At 41.7% G+C, this 14,232-nt stretch overlaps 1 protein-coding gene across 3 annotated transcripts in view; it reads right to left on the bottom strand.

Moving 5' to 3' along the window:
* Positions 1 to 14,232, bottom strand: part of CORO7 (coronin 7) — a 155,328-nt gene that overhangs the window by 39,788 nt on the left and 101,308 nt on the right. The window lies entirely within an intron of this gene.

A 14,232-nucleotide genomic window follows, 5' to 3' on the forward strand; every position in this document is an offset into this window, starting at 1 on the left:
TGGAGGGCTCATTCTTATAAATCTGACAAAGTTCTCTATAGATATGAGACTTCTGAGAAACTATTTATAAAAATTTCCCCCCAATTTTCTGCTTTCCTTCTAATCTTGGTTATTCTAGTTTTATTTGTACAAACCAAAAACCCCTTTTAATTTAATGTAATCAAGATTATTGTGAAGATTAAATTAACTCCCCCCCTGCCCATTTTTAGATTTAATCACCAGAAGCGTATACACCCCACTTACTCTTGAGTGGGAGAGGTTTGTGACCCACAAGTGCGATAGTGGGCAATGAATCAGAATCAACTGACTGCCCCTTGGGCAATCCTAAGCAAAGCTTTAGATGTAATTGGTACAGGTAAAATGGAAGGTAGTCACAGGAAGTAACAAAAAGAAACGGTCTTTAAAAATGCTAAGAACTTCCTGTGAGGAGGTCTTCAGGTCTTTCTTCTTCATCTTGACCTCGAAAGAGCTCTGACTGAGGACCTCAGACTGCTTCTATTTCCTCAGAACTACCATGTGGGGTAAATGAAAACAGGCAGACTCCTTTCCTGGATTTTCTGAAGGGTCTAGACTCAGGAGAGGCCTACCCTTTTGAGAGAAGCTTCCTGCATCCCCAGGTCCTCAGCTTAAGGCTGAGGCCCCTCAGGCTAAGGACTAATTAGCCCTCCCTGGGTTGAGCCTGAGGTAGAAGCAAAATGCTTAGTGTGTAGGCTAGATATCTTACCCTATCTTCTGATTTTCTTACTTTCACTCTTTCTATATTTTGTAAATGAATTGTGAAAAGATCATTTTGGAATTGACTAAAATTCCTGGCGACCCTACTCTTGAATAATCCAGTTCAACCTTTTATAATAACCCCTTACAATATCCATTTTACATCTCACAATGGTCTCTATCCCTTGTTTACTCATAAATTCCTATCCTATCCATAAATCTGATAGATCATATGTCCCTGTTCTTCTAATTTACTTATATCTCCCTTTATATTTATGTCATGTACTCATTCTGATCTTATCTTAGTGAATGGTATAAGATATTGGTCTATAACCAGTTTCTGCCAAACTGCTTTCCAATTGTTCGAGCAATTTTTATTGACTACATACTAAGTTCTTATCACAAAAACTTGAATGTATACTTTTTGTCAAATACAAGGTTACTATAATCTTTTACTACTGTTTGCTGTAAGATCGACCTTTCTATTTTTTTAGCCAGTACCAGATAGTTTTGATAATTACTGCTTTACAGTACAGTTTAACATCTGGGACTGTTAGACCTCCCTCCTTTACATTTCTTTTCATTAACTCCTTTGATATTCTTGATCTTTTGTTCTTCCAAATGAATTTTGTTATTATTTTCTCTAGCTCAATAAAATAATTAAAATTGGGATGGCATTGAATAAGTAGGTTAGTTTAAGTAAGATTGTCATTTTAATTATATTGGCTCTTCTGAACTATGAACATTTAATATTTCTTCAATTACTTAAATCTGACTTTATTTGTGGAAAGTGTTTTATGATTATGTTTGTACAGTTCCTAGGTTTGTTTAGGCAGGCATACTCCTAGGTATTTTATTGTCTGTGTTTATTTTAAATGGAGTATTTCTTTCTATTTCTTCTTATAGTTATGTGAGATATTGTTAGTGGTATATGAAAATGTTGTTCATATTTATGTGGGTTTATTTTATATCCTGTTACTTTGCTAAAATTATTAATAGTTTCAACTAACTTTTTAGTTGAATCTCTAGGATTTTCCATATATACCATCATACTTTCTGTAAGAGGTTTTATTATCTCTGTCTATTCTGATTCCTTTGATTTCTTTTTCTTCTTTTATTACTATTGCTAGCATTTGTATCATTTTAGCATTTCATTATCTTTTAAGAAAGACTCTGGGGAGGGGGCAGCTGGGTAGCTCAGTGGATTGAGAGCCAGGCCTAGAGACAGGAGGTCCTAGGTTCAAATCTGGCCTCAGACACTTCCCAGTTGTGTGACCCTGGGCAAGTCACTTGACCCCCATTGCCTAGCCCTTACCACTCTTTCTGCATTGGAGCCAATACACAGTATTGACTCCAAGACAGAAGGTAGGGGTTTAAAAAAAAAAAAGACTCCATTTATACCTATTCTTTCCAGTGTTTTGAATGAGAATGAGTGTTGTATTTTGCCAAAGGTTTTTCCTGCATCTATTGATAGAATCATATAACTTTTGTTACTTTTGTTATGAATATAATCAATTATGTTGATAGTTTTCCTAATATTAAACCATTCCTTCATTCCTGGCATACTTCCTATTTGGTCACAATGCATAATCTTTGTGATATATTGTTGTAATCTCCTAGCTAGTATTTTTGCATTCATATTCATTAATGAAACTGATAATTTTCTTTGCTTTTGCTCTTCTTCATTTAGGTTTCAGTACCATATTTGTTTCATAAAAAGAGGTTGGTAGAACACCTTCTTTATTTATTATTTCAAATAATTTATTTAATCTTGGAATTAGTTGATCTTTAACTGTTTGGTAGAATTAACTTGTAATTTTTTTTTAAAGGAAGTTCATTTATGGCCTGTTCAATTTCTTTTTCTAAAGTAGGCTTATTTAAATATTCTATTTCCTCCTCCTCCATTCTAGGAAGTTCATATTTTTGTAAGTATTCTTCTATTTTACTTATATTATTAAATTTTTTGGCATATAAATGGGCAAAATAACTCCTAATGAATGCTTTAATTTCATCCTCATTAGTGATACAGTCATCCTTTTCATCTTTAATACTAGTGATTTGGTTTTCCTTTCTCTTTTTAAAAAATCATATTAACCAATGGTTTATCTAGTTTGTTGATTTTTTCATAAAACCATCTCCTAGTATTATTTATTAATTTACTGATTCTCTTACATATGGAATGATACTCTTAGCCAAATTGGGGAAAATAAAATAAAAAACAAACCAAAAGTCTGCAAAATATTAAATGTATCAATGGAGGTTGATGCTATACTAAAATTGCTTTTATTAAATATGAGAAAATCCATTAGGCTAAAAAAAATGAGAATAGCTAGGATAAGATAGATAAGAGAATAGCTAGATTTCAAATCAGAAAGACTTAAGGTCAGTTCTGGCTTCAGACATTGTGGCTTTGGGCAAGTCATTCAACCTCTGTTTGTCTCTGTTTCCTCAAACATAAAATGGGAATAATAACAGCACCTACTTTGAAATGTTGACTTGTGAGGATCAAATGAAATATTGTAAAGGGCTTAGGATGGTGCTTGGCATATGGCAGGTATAATATAAATGCTAACTATTATTATTGTTGCTATTATTGTTATCAGCAGAAGGCACAGAGAATTGTTCAGAATTCCTTAATAATCAGAAACAGAAAGTCAAATGACCAAATTTCTATGAGTCACAAGATGAAAGATGTAATCTTCAGCTGAATAGTTGTATAAGGCTAACATGAAAATATAATTTGTTTTCAACTAGACTGGATTTATAACAAATTAAATGAAGGTCCTGCTGATTTTAAGTTTCTTTTTGGAAGCAATTTTTTTCAATGAATTTGACATTTATAGGGCAGTGTAGCTAGCCAAAAAAAAAAAAGGTAAAGTGGTGATTTAAATGCCGCATTAGATATGGAAAACTTTAAACATCAAGCTCTATCAAGCATCCTGGTACAGAGAGAGTCAGGAGCATATCAGACCAACTTAAAATGATACCTAGATTTGGACTTAAGGAATATGATCCAGACCTCAAAACAAAATGAAGTTATTTTTAACTTCACCCTTAACAGCAGCATCATGTGAAAGATCTTTCAATAACCTGAAATTAATAAAAAACATATTTAAGATCTCTTGCTCAAGAAAAATGAATCCAGTATAGTCATGCTCTCCATCCAAAAACAAATTACAAACAAAATCCATTTTGACTAAGTCATAGCTAGTTGTGTTACAAGCACAGCTCCAAGAATTCACTTGGAAGAAAAGCAGGGTGTATTCTCTTTCTGCCCCTCTCAAGTCATTTGCCCAGAGTCAAATAACTAGGAAGTGTCTGAGGTCAGATTTGAATCCAGGATGCATTTTTAGTCAGTATCAACAAGCATTTATTAAGCACCTCTTACTATGTACTAGGCACTGGATTAGTTACTGGGGATACTGGGACAAAAATGACACAGTGTTGCATCCCATGAGGAAGATATGACATGCTTACAGGTCAATGCATGCAGGATAGAGATGAGATAAGTGGTGGTTGGGAGGCTGGACACTAACAACTCAGGGAATGAGGGAATGAGAAAAGACCTTCTGAAGGAGGTGGCACTTGTGCTGAGGCTGAGCTGGAGGTTTCAAGAAGTGAAGGAATGGCAGAATTGGAAGACAGGATGTCTTGTAGAGGCAGCAGCAAGCAGGCCAGGTTAGCTGGAAGAGTGTGTGAGGGAGAAGAATATATAATGACCTTGGAAGAGATAGGCTGGAGCCAGATTCTAAAGAACTTTAAGTGTCAAACAGAAGCATGGGGAAACCTTGAGCAGGGGAGTGTCATGATTAGATTTGTACTTTACAAATGTCAATTTGCTACCTGTCTGAAGAATGGATTCAGGAGACTAGATTCAGGGAGACCAATAGTCCAGCAGAGAGATAATAAAGGCTCAATTTTGGCATGTATATAAAGAAAGGGATAGATACAAGAGATGCTGAGGAGGTGGAATCTATCAGACTTGATAAATGATTGACTATGGAGATGAGAGACTGAAGAATCAAGGAAGAATTAATTCTGGGTTGTGAAACTGGGTGAGAGGAAAATAATGGTACCTTCTACACAAATATGAAGTTAGGATGGGTAGGTTTAGGAGAACAAATAATGAGTTTTGGATATGTTGAGTTTGAGAAGTCTTGGAGATATGGTTCCAGAGTTAAGGAAGTCATTCAAAGAGAAATAGAGAGAAAAAAGGAGGGAGCTCAGGCCAGAACTCAAAGGCATATCCATCCATAGAGAACATGGATAATATTCCTGCAAAGGAAACCAAGAAGAAATGGCCTAGTAAAAGAATCATAATAGAGAAGTGTCACAAAAATCCGGAGAAGAGAAAGTAGTCAGAAGGAGGGAATGGTTGGTAGGATCAAATAACTGCAGAGAAGTCATGAAATATGAGGACTGAGAAAAGACCACTGGATCTAACAATAAAGTGAGAGAGAGAGACATTTCAGTGGAATGGGGGAATAAGGAGAGAAGCCAGATTTTAAATGGTTGAGAAATAAGTGGAAAATGAGAAAGTAGAGGCAGAGTACAGCTAGCTTTCCCAATCCCCACCCCCAGAACTATGGCTGTGAAAAGGAAGAAAGATGTAGGACCATAGTTTTTAGGGGATTGTAGAATCAAATAATGGTAGTCTGGGTTTTTTTTTTTTAATGTTGGGAAAACTTGGGCATGTTTTCATACAACATAAAAGGAACCAGCAAATAAAGAGAAATTGAAAATGAGGGAAAGAAAGGGATCAGAAGAGCAGGTTCCTACAAATGGCAGGGCATACAATCAAGGGGGAAAGTAGAAGGGGTTAGTATTGACAAGAAAAAGGGTGATTTTCAAGTATGGTATCTGAGAAGGGAGGAAGCTATTGATAGATGGAACTCTTTTTTTTTCAGGGAAAAATGCTGAGAGGGAAGGGGTAGTAGCAGTGGTAGTATAATTATTTGAGAGAAAAGATGGTCTGTAACAGCATTGTGTATAGTACAATAGAATTGATCAGGGGAAGTATAAAAGGAATGATGTAGCAGTGATGAACAGTTGAGACTGGATAACATTTTTGCAGTGGAACAAGTCAATAATTTTTTTCTATGCATTTTGATAATTTTTTAGTTGCTTGTAATGTTTTATATGCAGGCAATAAATGAACAACAAAACTAATGCTTGAACACAACTTGTAGAGACTAAGGAAAAGAAATTTTAGAAATGGCTTTTCTACATTTTTTCTTAAATATTATACCACTTTACTTAGTCACACTGCCTTGTAATCTGCTGTCAATAGTTATGAATGATTATCTTGTTGGGATACAAGTTGTCTTTTTGTTTCTTATGTAATAAATTTAATATTATATACCTGAGGAAAAGTTAAACATGTAACTTCACATGTAACATTATAAGTTTATCTTCATTGCTTTTTCACATGATCAGTTACAAAGTTGAATTGAGGGCATGGTTTGTATTGCTTGCCCCTGGTGCTGAAATTCCTAGTTAGGGCTTTGGGAGAATCCACATGGATGAGATCACAGATTCTTCAAAGTATAAAATACTTTTACTGCCTACTACTTACAAGGGTTTTGTTGTGAAGATCAAATGGGATGTATCTGAAGTATGTAAACCCTAAGTGCTCTATAAATGTGAACTATTATCTTATTACAGCTCCTTGACTATTTACTGCCTTCTGCTTGGTGTCACTGTTACCTGTATATTAAATTGGAGCCTTACTCCTCACCCGCCTAGCACTAGCCTAAGCTCTCTGATAGCAAGTGTCTTCAGGATTCCCTCATAAGTCTTTGCCTCCCCTTTAATATCTTACATATATCAGGTAATCGACAAATATTTTTCAAATTGAATATGAAATATATACTTATACACATCATGTATTTATATATATTACATTCACATACTCACTCATACTAAACCAAGAGATCATTCCCTTAATCCCAAAGGTGGCACAAGGAATAATAATAATACTGATAGCATTTGTACAGCACCCCTACTATGTGCCAGGTGCTAAGTAAGTAGGTATTATTATCTCATTTGATAGGAAAGCAATGGGCAAATTCTTTAAAAAAAAAAAGCAGAGTGGTGCAGGAACACTGGACTTAGTTGCAGGAGAACTGGGCTCAAGCAGTGTGACTGTGGGTAGTCATTTCACCTCTAAGCCTCATGGGCAAAATTGGGAGAATAATCCCAGAAATGCTCATCTTGCATGATTATTGTGAAGAGAAGTGCTCCAAAAACATTATAATGCCACAAAATGGGAGCTATTATTATTTCTGCTCCCCAATTCAAAAGAAGTCCTGGGGGAAAGGGGAGCAGCTAAAGTGGCTCAGTGGATAGAGAGCCAGGTCTGGAGACAGGAGATCCTGGGTTCAAATGTGATCTAACTGTACAACCCAATTGCTTAGCCCTTACTGCTTTACTGCCTTGGAACCAATACTCAGTATTGGTTCTTTTTTTTAACATTATTTTTATTTGGTCAATTTCAACCATTATTCATTGTATACAAAAATCATTTTCTTTTCCTTCCTCCCTTCCCACCACTCCTCCCATAGCCGATGCGCAATTCCACTGGGTATTACATGTGTCCTTGATCTGAACCCATTTCCATGTTGTTGGTATTTGCACTAGGATGTTCATTTAGAGTCTCTCCTCAATCATATCCCCTTGGCCCCTGTAGACAAGGCCCCTGCCTTTCCTCAATGTTTTTACTCTCACAGTTTGTCCTCTGCTTGTGGATAGTGTTTTTTTCTCTTAGATCCCTGCAGATTGTTCAGGATCACTGCATTGACACTTATGGAGAAGTCCATTATGTTCTCTTGTACCATAGTGTATCAGTCTCTGTGTACAATGTTCTCCTGGTTCTGCTCCTCTCACTCTGCATCACTTCCTGGAGGTTGTTCCAGTCTCCATGGAATTCCTCCACTTTATTGTTCCTTTTTGCACAATAGTATTCCATCACCAACATATACCACAGTTTGTTCAGCCATTCCCCAATTGAAGGGCATCCCCTCATTTTCCAATTTTTTGCCACCACAAAGAGCGCAGCTATGAATATTCTTGTTCCTTATTGTCTCTTTGGGGTGGGGTGTATGGGGTGCTCAGGGAGGGGTAGTATCTCTGGTATGGAAGGCTTGTTGTGCCCTCCTAGGGCAGCTCTCCAGCCTCTGACCTTCACCTGACACCCAGCTCTCACTTGCGGCTCCCAGTAGCTGCTAGCATGCAGCAGCGGCCACACTCCGGGCAACGGCTTCGACAGGCCAGCTAAACCTTGTGAGGGTAGCCATCGGGTCGTCGTCGACCCCTGGTGAACTACGGCTTTGCTCAGCATGTGAAGACTGCTTCGGCTGAATAGACGGAAGAAACCAGTAAGAAGGTTCAACGGCTGAGATGGCGACGCAGCAAAGCACTGTGGAGTGCTTAGGGCATGTTGGAGCACAAAGGACAACAGGGCCATCCAATGCAGCTGAGGAAGTCTCCAGGTGTAACGATTTTTCGTGCCACTGGACCCAGGCTTCCAACGCCGAGAGAGTGGGACTGTCTCTGTGCACTGACTTTTCCACTTAAATCTTCATGCACAGGTGTCTTTGTGCACAAAAACACACAAAGACAATCGTCATCCTCGGTTACGGAGAGACTACTACTACTACTACTACTACTACTCTTTGGGGTACAGACCCAGCAGTGCTATGGCTGGATCAAAAGGCAGACAGTCTTTTATCGCCCTTTCGGCATAGTTCCAAATTGCCCTCCAGAATGGCTGGATCAGTTCACAACTCCACCAGCAATGAATTAGTGTCCCTACTTTGCCACATCCCCTCCAGCATTCATTACTTTCCTTTGCTGTCATGTTAGCCAATCTGCTAGGTGTGAGGTGATACCTCAGAGTTGTTTTGATTTGCATCTCTCTGATTATAAGAGATTTAGAACACTTTTTCATGTGCTTATTAAAAGTTTTGATTTCTTTAGCTGAAAACTGCCTGTCCATGTCCCTTGCCCATTTATCAGTTGGAGAATGGCTTGATTTTTTGTACAATTGATTTAGCCCTTTGTAAATTTGGGTAATTAAACCTTTGTCAGAGGTAGTATTGGTTCTTTTTAAAAAATATATTTTTATTGTCATCCAAAACATACTTCCATATTGGTCACTGTCATAAGAACACATTCACACATAACCAAAACCCTAAAATAAAACCATAAATGTGAAAGATGACTCTAATGGTTCTTTCTTTGGAGGTGGATAGCATTCCTGTCATAAGGCTTTCAGGACTGTCCCAGATCATTGAAATGTGGAGAGGAGCCAACTTTTCTCAGTTGATCATTGTACAATATTGCTATTACTGTGTATAATGTTCTCCCCGTTCTGCTTATTTCACCCTTTATCAGTTCCTGCAGATCTTTCCAGCTTTTTCTGAAATCAACTTGCTTATCTTTTCTTATAGCACAGTAGTTTTCCATCACACAATTTGTCCAGCCATTCTCCAATGGATGGACATCTCCTCAATACCCAATTCTTGGCCACCACAAAGAGAGATGCTAGAAATATTTTTGCACGAGTAGGCCCTTCCCCTCCTTTTTTAAATTATCTGTTTGGGATACAGACCCAAGAGTGGTTTTATGACTCAGTATCAATTCAAAGACAGAAGGTAAAGGTTTAAAAAAAAATCACCCAAAGGCAGGAGCCTACAAATACTAAGCCTCTGGGCATCTGGATGTGTGAAAGCAGAGTGGGGAGGTCCTCTGCCCCCTTCCTTTGCCCCACTCCCCAGGAGGCTCCATCTGTCTCCTGCCTGTAGGCTGCTGCTGCTGCTGCTGACCAGTCTTCCCTGTCCTATTCCCCAGCTGGCCTCAGCCTCTGGCCCAACTCGCCTTCCCCCCAGGAACACCCACGCTCCCTGGCAAAGCAAGCTCAGCCAGCCAGCCCGTGGGAGGGTGGGGTGAAGCAGAGCTGGAGAGTGGGCCAAGGACCTGGGTGGGGCCTGGCCTCAATCTCTCTGGAAGCCTCCCTGAGTTCATCTGGCATGCTCATCGTGAGTAATCGGGGCCCTGTAATTACAATCTGCCCTGTCAATGTTTGTGCTCAAGCTGGCTCCTCTTCATTTCCTGTCCTAAATTACTGACCATGGAGGCGAGAAAGGAGTTAAATGACAGCTCTGGGCCCGTGGGGGTGGGGGTGCAGAGGGGAGCCTTTCCCTCAATACTGAGTGTTCAAAGATCAAAGTTCTATGGGCATGCCTCCTGACTGTGTAGCCCGAGGAGCTCGAACCCAGCCTCACACACGGATGACCACCTCGACACAGAGGCACTGACACCATCACAGGGAGATCATGCATGGGCCCGGTTAGTTACAAGGACGAATGCAGCCTCCACACATTGACCACCTACATACAGAAACTGCTGGTGTTCCTGGTTCCTCTCCTAAGAGGGTGAAGTCCTGCAGCTCCCCTGCACCCTCCCCCTCCTCCCCTGGCCAAATAGCTGGAGCTTCATGGACCTGCCCCATGGGAGGTTTTGTCCTGCAGAAGCCAGGAGAGAGCTGGGTTGTGGATTCCTGGTAGTCCGGGGATCAGAGGAGGAACCAGGCTGAGGTCGCAGAACTTGGTCCAGAGGCAGCCAACTGTCCCGGTGTGTACTTCCTCTTTCAGCAATCCCCAAGGCCCAAATGCAAACATCCAAGTCATGAGCCTGGCGGTCGTGCCCTGACTGTGGCCCATTCCGGGCTAGGACGCTGCCCCCACTATCACCTGAGAATCAATACAGAGGATCCCGCTTACTCGGAGGAGCCTCGGCTGCTTCTTGCTGTGCTCTTGCTGAAGTGGGAGCCGTCCACTGTAGCCGGGGCCTCCGTCAGGCCCCAGGAACAGGGCTCTGGCCTCTTGTCCTCAGTCTCCCCCCCCCATGTGCCCAATACCTTTGGAGCAGGCAGCAAAGAGAACATAGGACGTCAGGGTCCCCGAATCCTGCTCTACCTTTATTTTTCCTTCCAACAGGGAAGGCCACACTTAAAAGAGTAGAGAGGGGCCCCTCTCCAATCCATCGTCCCCACAGCTGCTAAAGTGATATTCCAGAAGCACACAGTCTAGTCCTCAGCGGCTCCCCATTCCTTCTAGAATCAAATCCAAGCTTCTCTGTTGGCATTTAAAGCCCTTCGGAAACATCCAGCCCCAATCTGATATTTCTAATGAGCTTATTATCCAAGGTGTCCCCAAAGTTTAGTGTAGCTTTAAGCTGCGTTAAGATTTTTCACCTGAAAACGGCACGACAATGTTTTGCACAGCCTGTACCACATTCTTCTCCGTAGGCTATGCAGTCTAGCCAAGTGGGTCCTCTTCCCATTCCTCATTCATGACATACCATCTTCTATGCCTTTGCACAGGCCATCCTCCAGCCTTTCTTGATGCCCCCAACCCCTAAAGATGGGTACACTCCACATCAACCTAGCTGCGCCCCTGCCTGGAGAAGCCTCATTTCAACAGGAGACGAAAGGGGGATGGAGGCAATCTCTAACGGATGCCGAGGACGCAGACAGGAGCTCAGTAAATCAGCTTTGCCGAGCAGGGGTTGGCGAGGGGGCACAGCCTTGGGACAGTTGGATGGACAGGGGAAGCATCAGAGGGAGGCAGGGTAGAGTCTGGCTCACGTGACTGCTCCTTACCACCCAGAACTCTTCTGAATCAGCTGGGCGTGGACAATGTGAGCCCTTTCATCTCTTAAACCTGTGGAATCTAGGGTCCGAGGCATACATTCCAGCAGCCAACAAGAGGAGGGCCCCAGCTCTGCCAACCAGTCTGGCACCTGTTCCAGCACACTGACTAAGGCACTGAGGGCAAGAGGGCAGGAAGCTGTGAAGGGCAAGGCCTTTTCCTCCAACTGGTCAGGCCAGTCCAATGCCCCCTCAACGTACACACACACTCTCACAGACATGAGTGCCCAGGCAGCTACACCAAAAGGAAATCTCCCCACCCAGGTCCCAGCATGGGCCTGGAAATGGGGCCATGGAATCTGCCTCAAGGGTTGAGCAAACAGGTTGTAGCATCAGGCCTTGCCCCTCCAAGCCTGGCAAAGGGAGGCATTCTAAAGTTTAGAGCCCAAACTCCAGATTCCAGGGTCTAGAGCGTAGAGCCCAACTTGCAGGGCAGGGCAACAGTGAATTTCCAAGCCTCATCTGCCTAAGGAGAGTCAGCTGAAACACAGTTCTTTCATAATTCAAAGCTGTGTACCTGCTCTGCTTAAATCAAGGTGAAAGTTGGTGGGAGTAAAATAGGCAATTCAGCCTTGCCCTCCCTAAAAAGCCCAAGTGATAGTCTGATGCAGGAGCACTTGAAGACAGATCAAAGCCATCATTTAGTTGTTTTTGATTGTGTCCAATTTTTCTTGATCCCATTTGGGATTTTCTTGACAAATCACTGGAGCGGTTTGCTATTGTCTTCTCCAGCCCATTTTACAGATGAGAAAACTGAGCAAACAGAGTTAAGTGACATACCTAAGGTCAAATAGCTAGTAAGTGTCTGAGGTCACATATGAACTTGGGAAGATGAATTCAGTCTCCCTGTCTTCAGGTACAACATTCTAACTACCTTGCTTCCCCATTTGATCCAAGTTCGAATCCCAGCTTTGTTAACTGCACTCTAAATGTCCAACCCTCCATTTCCATAGTGGTCCCATAGAACATTCAAGTTGGAATGGTCCTAATCCAAATCCCCCATTTGAAAGAAAGTAAAGAATAGAGACAGCTTCCTGATCTGTAAAATGAGGTCATTGGGTTAAATGAATTTTAAGGCTCCTTTTAATTCTAAATACTATTATCTTTCTCCTCTCTCCTGTTTCATGAGCTTCCCCTTCTCAATTCTACCCCCACCCACATAGTTAAGGCCAACATTTTTAAGATGCCACTTGAGGGCTCAGGCTATGTCCAGTGCAGGGATGCTCTGTCAGAAGACTTTGCCTGATAATTACACCTCACATTTACAGGCTGCTTTGTGGTTTACAAAGTTCTTCCCTCCCCCCCTCCCCAACAACTTGATGGGATATTGGGCAACTACAGAAAGAAAAGTAAAGAGATTTACCCAAGGTTGTCGAGTTAATAAGTGTCAGAGCCAAAAATCAAAGCCAGGTCTACTAAATCCAAGCCTAGGACTCTTGATACCACACACCAAGCTGACTCTTGCTCTAAGATTGGCCAAGGAATGAATTCCATTGGCGGCTGTCATTCGTCCTTTTGTTTTCCAAGAGGGCCAATGACAATCACAAGGTGATGTCTTGACTTGTGCCTGAACTGGATTTAAGTGAGGTAGAGTTGCACAAAGTCATCAACCTCACTCTCTTTTCCAGAGTCACTGCAGTCCAGTGGCGAGACAAAAGTCAGGGCAGCTGGCAATTGCCCTGGATGCAGGAAATGATCCTGGTGTCTTCAATGTCTGATCAAGATCTAAGTGCTCCACAGCATCTACTTCAGCTGCTTTGGTAGCCCTTAGAACAAATTCTTCTCATGTGCTCATTCTATCAGGGGAAGTCTTCACATGCTTAGGGTAGACAGCCCCCTACTTCATCTAAGGGATTATGGTCCATCAGTTCTCCTCAACCTAGTTTGGGGCCCACTGCTCAGCCTGAACCCGGGTTAGCCCATCTGCTGAGACTGTTTTACTGGGGTAAGGGCACTGGGCATGCTATAGCTTCTCAGAGCTATAAGTGAGAGTTGAGTGAACGGTGGACACCAAAGGTGGATGAGCAGCTTTGAAAAGGGCTCAGCAACTCTCATACCAGAGGTGCTAATCCTCCTTGAATACCCATACACCCCATTCCAGAAGTATGTACATCTGATATAGGTGGCACGATGGAAATCCCATCATACTTGTGAAAGCAAGAGGCTGGAAGAAGAATGAATCTGGGCTAGTAGGAGTGAAGGGACTATGCAGACAGGGACCTTGGATCAGGCCCTCTGGAATGAAGTACTAAAGGCCTGGGGTGAAAATGGAGGAATAAGTAGTGTCTATGGAGAGTCATGAGGACAGGTAAGGTGATAAGAGCCTACAGTGAGTAGGTCTGACAGGTTATGTTAAATATCTTGGCCCCAGGATTATTACTTCTACTACTAACTTAATTTATATCAAGTTTACCATTGACAAAGTATCTTTCTCACAATAACATTGTGAGGTAGGTTGTACAAGTGTTATTGCCCTCATTCTTCTTCATTTACAGATGAAGGTCCCCAAAATAAAGTGACTTGCCCAGTGTCACACAGCAGTCAGAACTAGGGCTGAAACACAGTCTCTTTGATTCTTAATCCAGGGCTCCTAGGACTATACCACATTGTATTATTTCCAGGCTGCCTATCTGGGATTAATTTAAACAACAACAAAAAAGCCCTTTTAAATCTCCTGAGTGTTTGCTGACCTGCACTCCAGTCCCTCTGGGGGAAGTAAGGGGGGGGGGGGGGGAAGCGCAGAACTCCTTCCACACATCTGCAGAGGAAGGCGAAGGGTAAGCTTCCTGGGAAGGAGGTCTTACCAG

Source organism: Monodelphis domestica, chromosome 7 (genome assembly GCF_027887165.1).
Source record: "Monodelphis domestica isolate mMonDom1 chromosome 7, mMonDom1.pri, whole genome shotgun sequence".
Classification (NCBI taxonomy): Eukaryota; Metazoa; Chordata; class Mammalia; order Didelphimorphia; family Didelphidae; genus Monodelphis; species Monodelphis domestica.